General features: G+C 43.4%; 1 pseudogene; it reads right to left on the minus strand.

Moving 5' to 3' along the window:
- Positions 1–626: 626 nt before the first annotated feature.
- On the minus strand, positions 627–1,439 carry LOC108544265 (kallikrein-13-like; annotated as a pseudogene).
- Between the last annotated feature and the right edge of the window lie 4,902 nt (positions 1,440–6,341).

Raw genomic sequence — 6,341 nt, forward strand, 5'->3', positions numbered from 1 at the left:
TGCTTGATGACACTAGTGGGCTTTTGGTAGAGAGATAGTTTTATCCTGTGTGTGTATATCAAAGTTAAATATAAGATCAGAGGTATTGTGATCAAAGTCACCACCACTAACAGCATTGTTAACAAATACTATTGGATGTCTGTTATGGATGCTATAACCTTCCCTGCCCAGTACCACATGGCTAACATATAGACTGAATCCTAACTCAGTTCCCAAGTTAAACAAAGGCTTCTTTCAGCAAACACATTTCAGAGAGTTTAGTTGTTAAATCACTCAGACTGATGAACTCTTTGAGCATTTTACTTCTCAAGAGGCGAGGTTTCTTGCAATGGGTGCCTCAGTTGAGTTCTCCAGGCAAGAGAGCTAAGGGCAGAATATAGAAATCCTGCCTTCTGTTGTCTGGTGTGTGTGTGTGTGTTTGTCTGCATGTGCATGGGTGTGTATGTGCACTAGTGATGGAGAGATATACCTGTCCCAGGACTCAGGTTTGGTATCTCCTTGAGTTGCCATCACACAGTCCTGTTATCCTGTGTGACTGTGTAGATAAGCTTTCATGAGGATCCTAGGCATTTTTTTTTTTTTTTTTTTTTTTTTTTTTTTTTTTTTTTTTTTACATTTCTCAACTTTTATTGTGGGCCCTTCAAGCATTTTTGCTGCTGGGTTTCGTATTTTCGGACTGTTTCACGGATCCACAGGATGTATCTTGAGACACGGGTGCAGACACCAGGCTGATCAGGCTGCCCACATGGGAAGTCTCCCCAGGAGATGATGCCATAAAGTGTTCTGTTACAGACTAGGAGGCCCCCAGAGTCACCCTCACGGGAGTCTTTGCCACCCTCTTTTGTGCTGGCACACAACATGTTGTCAGTGATCTTTCCTGGGTAGACTTGATGACACTCCTCCTCTGAGCCAAGTTGGATGTTGGCACATTGTAGAGTTTTGGAATAATTTACTTGGGGGCTGGTGGTGGTGCCCCAGCCAGACACCCGACAGGTGGTGCCAGGGTTAGGCAGTTGTTGTGGGAAAGGGGCAGGGTTTGGATGTAGCCCCAGAAGCATGATGTCATGGTCGTGGTTCAAGTGGGTGGGGCTTCTCCGGTATGCAGGGTGGGGGATAGAGTGGACAACTTCCCTCACCTGCTCACCAGCTTCCACATGCCCTAGGGCATGCTTGCCTAGGTAAACTTTGAGCCCATCGTTCAGACAGTGTGCGGCAGTGAGGACCCATTTGTGGTCCTCCACAGGACCAGGACTCCTCCACAGAGTAGCCACCCTTGCACTAGTAGGGCTGCCAGGGCTAAGAGAGGGGGAAGCAGGTGTAGCCACCTGGGAGAAACCCACTGGTCCCATTGGTGTTGGGAACCTTGGAAGACTCCTAGGAGATTCACCTCCTGACAAGGCCACGGTCAGGGATGTGATCACTAGGGCCAGGGGCCACATGGCTCCAGGATCGGGAGGGAGCCTTGGCATTTTAAAGTCACATTCACTGGTTGGGTGACCCAAAGAAGCAATGCCCCAGTACTGACTTCTGATCCCCTGTCTGAGAACCAGAGTCCTGTCCTGAGATGGAGTATCAACTATGGAACACTGGTTTCCTGTGTTAGTCACCAAGTCATAGCTCACTTTCTTGGCATGCCCTGTTTTGCCTATAGGGGACCTACTCTTGCATCTCTGAAGCTCAATGTTCCTTTTTCCTTCTCCCCAGTTTGTCTATCATGAGTTCCAGTTAATAAGGCAAACATTGGCTTTGGCTTCTTTACAGGGCCTTCTAGTGCTCCCTCTTGTCTGGTTCTACTCTCCTTCCTGGGCATATGGGATAACTTTGTTTCCCAGCCACTTTGTGCTCAGGTGTGCCACAGATTAGTTCTAACCAATGAAATGTGAATGACGCCAATGCATGTCACTCATAGGCCAAAATATTTAAGAGCCAGTGTACCATCATCTAAATTCTTTCTCCTCCCTCAACACATAGTAAGTGCTCAGAAAATGACAACCATTGTGATTATGATGCAATGGAGAAATGTAAAGACATTCCTTGCTAAAGGGATGGCTTGAGAAAATATCTGGAAGCAAGAATAGGGTTATTTGTTGCCTATTTAGAGAATGGAAAGAGATCAACTTGAATAGAGCAGAAGAGTGAGCAAAGTGAAGGGAATGATGTTGAAAGTGTCTAGAACCATGAACCTGGGTTGGATTACTACCCTTCCCCCATTAGCTGTATGTCCTTGGACAAGTTAGTTAGCCTCTCCAAGGATTGGGTTCCTCCTCTGTGATGTGAGGGGAATATATGATACATATACAGAGTATTCTGAGTACTAATATGGCAAAATTGCTTTATAAGCCAAACAATGTTAAAACAAACTAAACAACATCTCTCCATTACATTTTATAACATTGTAGAAGGATGAGTATGAATTTTGCCTCGAATTAGCCCATTCCTTTCATCCATCAATGCATCCTTTCATCCATCCATCCACAATATTTGAATACTCACTACATATGAAGCACTGCAAGCAATGGTGAGTCTTGATAGAGAGAGAAAGAGAGAGAGAGAGAGAATGAGTGAGAGCACATGTGTGCTTATGTATGTATTAAGTTGACCTGTTAGATTGAACTGTCTCAGTTTTCCTGGAACTGAGGAGTTTCCTGAGACATGGGACTTTCATGCTAAATCCAGGAAAGTCCTAGGCAAATGGGGATAAAATGGTTATGTGAGTGTGCGTGTGTGTGTGTGTGTGTGTGTGTGTGTGTGTGCTGATACTCTGAGAAATTTTGGCACTGAGATATAGGGTGATTTTGCAATAGGGAGAAACTAAAGACAGTTCATTAGGAGAATATTTCAGTAGTTTTGGTATGAGGTGATGAAGCCTAAATGGGGAGACTGGGAGAGGCAGGAATGGAAAAGAGGTTGACAGCCATCAGTGATGTTTTAAAGCAAAATCCAACAGGATCTCCAAATGGATCAGAGCATCCCAGACCATTGTCTGCTTATTGCATCGAAGTGAACCATTTGTTAGCCATCGAAAGGTATTAAAGTGATACATGGTTTCAAAAATTCCTAAAGGTATGCTAAATAATTTAAAAACTAAGTTCCAATTTTCTCTCTCCTTCAAGGTTTTTGGGAAAGAAGATGGGTTGGAAATGGGAGGGGTTGGGGAGGAGGGTAGAGCCCTGGAGGAATGACTAGTACCCTGTGTTCCTCTGCCAATCCCAGCTGTGCTGATCCCTGCCTGGAGCAACAGGACACAGAGCCCTTGCCAGGATGCTGCTCTGTTCTCACTAATGGTAGCAGAGAGGCGGAGATAGGCAGGCCGCATGTTCTGTCCCTGCTCTCCCCTTTACTCCACAAAGCCTGGCTATTCCAGGCTGTATCTGATCATCAGACTTCAGCGCAGGATTGAGGATAACTAACAGGGAGGCCCTTTGAAATTGTGTGCTAATTATTATTAATAATATTCCCACCCTAGGAAAAAGCCCTCAGGGAGTTAAAACTCTTTACGTGCTGTTGGGCTCAATGGGAATCCCCATTTCCTAACATCAACCCTTTGTCCCAGGTAAGGCTTCTCTGAGTACATACTTCTTCTGTTGTGTTCTCTATGTCCAACTTTCAGAAAACTTCTGCTCACACGAGCAATCCTTCCTTTCCAAGTGGACCACTTCCTTTGTCTGAATTATTGAGAGAAATTGCCCTGGAGCATTGCTGCAGTGGTAAGTCCACAGTTGCCCTCAGGTATTGTGCTTTTAGCACAGCCTGGGGAAGAGTGGGGTGTGGTAGGGCTGGTTGAGTCTTAATACTCTAAGCCCCATGGTGAAGTCCATGGTGGTCCTCGGCACCCACATGAAGTATAGTTGGAGGTCCCCACACCAGTGTGAGTTGTAGCCTAGACTCTTTCATTCTTCTGATTTTCCAGTTAGTAATTGTTGGAACCCTCCCACCTCAAACACCACATACACACCCAACACACACGCACACACACGCACACACCCTTCCCAAGAACCAATGCAAATTCTCAATTATAGTATAGTCAAATCTCAAATGGTAGCAAAGCATCTTTCCCATGATGAAGTTCCTGCCCATTTTCCTTGACTGGCTTTCAAATGATATGCTTTCAAAGCATAATCAGGAAAAGATAAGGCTTCATGCATGGTCTGCAGGACTGTTTCTGGTGATCTTCAAATTACGCCCCCATCTGCCAGGTGCAGTGGCTCATGCCTGTAATCCTAGCACTTTGGGAGGCTGAGGGGGGCAGATCACTTGAGGTCAGGAGTTTGAGACCAGCCTGGCCAACATGGTGAAATGATGTCTCTCCTAAAAATACAAAAATTAGCTGGGCGTGGGAGCATATGCTTGTAATCCCAGCTACTCAGGAGGCTGAGGCGGGAGAATCGCTTGAACCCAGGAGGTGGAGGTTGCAGTGAGCCGAGATCGTGCCACTGCACCCAAGTCTGAGTGACAGAGCAAGACTCTGTCTCAAAAAAGAGAAACAGAAATTATGCTCCCTCTAGCCTACTGGAAATAAAAAAAACATATGCCATCCTGAGTTTCACAAAGACCCAGGGGAAGCTTTGGAATTACCATTAACAAGAGCCCAGTTATATTCTTAGGGGCCATTTTCTTCCTCTCTTTCTGGAAAAGGAAGCTGATTATGTTCATTTCTCCAGCTACATAACTGGGTCTATTCACCTTTATCATCTTTACGCATATCTGACTGCAAAGAATCACAGTACTAGTCTGATTAGACACTTAGGTGTTTAGGCTTATGTTAATCATTCTTAACCTGACATAATTCCCCTAAGCCTATTAAAATGGTCACTTATGTGGCTTTAAGTTTACCAACACAATAGTTCATCTAAGTTTCAAACAACAACAAGAAAAACAATACTGATGTTCAGAGAAATGGACTCTTAATGTCTCTCAGCTAGTAAATGATTATTGATTGGAAATAATTGATCAAACACTTTTGCAAGTATCCTAAGAACCATTCTCTGTTTAACCTAGAGCAAAGAGCTCCCTATTCTTCTTGGAGCAAATAACAATTATTTTGCAAACAAGATTAGAGAAGATTTAAAAATGGGAAAATGGTTGTGTTGGAATTTGTTTTTTATTTTCTGCTCCATGAGACACTCCCCCTTCCCCTGCACTATTCAATCTGTAAGTCAGAAAAGAGAGTTCAGCTTGCTGATCTGTGAGTTATTGAAGTTTTGGCTTAGAAAGGAAATCTGATCTCTGTCTAAGTGGCACTAATGTGTGGGCTGAGAGCTGCTACTGTAAATTCAGCAAGGGATTCATTAATGCTGTGAGCCTCCTGGAGCACTGTAGATGGGTGACCTCTGAAATAAAAGCATAATAAGAAAAAGATAAGGCTTCATGCATGATCTGCAAGACTGTTTCTGGTGATCTTCAAGATATCTTAAGTCAGGACTATTTAGGGCTAGAAAGCCAGGAATTGGGGGTTGGGGGGAGGAGTGGGGGGAAGACCACCCAAAGTTTCAATGATACCATATAATTGATTCTTGGCTTTTTAAAACTCTTTGGAAAATATCTCTCTTTTTTTTTTTCTTGTTCTCACACTGTTTTCTTTGCTGAGAAAAACAGAGTGCTGTTTTTGAAATTTTGATGATGTAGTCAACAAAGCTTGTAAATTGCTTATGGGAAGACATAGCTGGAAAATACCAGTTAGAATCCTACAGGGAGACCCAGTTGTTGGGGTGTCAGGCAGCTTTGTCAGATTCTGACTTTGACATGGGTTATGGGGTTGGGGATGTAGAGGGACAATGGGGCTGCCAGAGTAGCCTTCTTGGAGTTTCCTCTCATGATATCAAAGCTCCCCTGGCCACAGGATATATTGTTTTTATTGCAAATTGACTTTGTGAGTTTGAATTTCAAGTCAACTAAGCCATGCACCCCTTAACAAAGGAGATACATTCTGAGAAATGTGTTGTTAGGTGATTTGATTTGTTTTGCAAACATAATAGAGTGCATTTACACAGACATAGATGGTATAGTCTAGTCTATTATACACCTAGGCTATATGATATGGCCTATTGCTCGTAGGCCACAAATCTGTAGAGCATATTACTGTATTGGACACTATAGGCAACTGTAACACAATAGTAAGTATTTGTGTATGTAAACATAGAAAAGGTAAAGTAAAAATATAGTATAAAAGATAAAAATTATATACCTATTTAGGGCATTCCCCATGAATAGAGCTTGCAGGACTGGAAGTTGCTCTGGGTGAGTCAATGAGTGAGTGGTGAGTGAATGTGAAGGCCTAGGACATTACTGTACATCACTGTAGACTTTATAAACACTGTACACTTAGGCTACACTCAATTTTT

The sequence above is a fragment of the Rhinopithecus bieti genome, unplaced genomic scaffold (assembly GCF_001698545.2).
Source record: "Rhinopithecus bieti isolate Rb0 unplaced genomic scaffold, ASM169854v2 scaffold_24306, whole genome shotgun sequence".
Taxonomy (NCBI): Eukaryota; Metazoa; Chordata; class Mammalia; order Primates; family Cercopithecidae; genus Rhinopithecus; species Rhinopithecus bieti.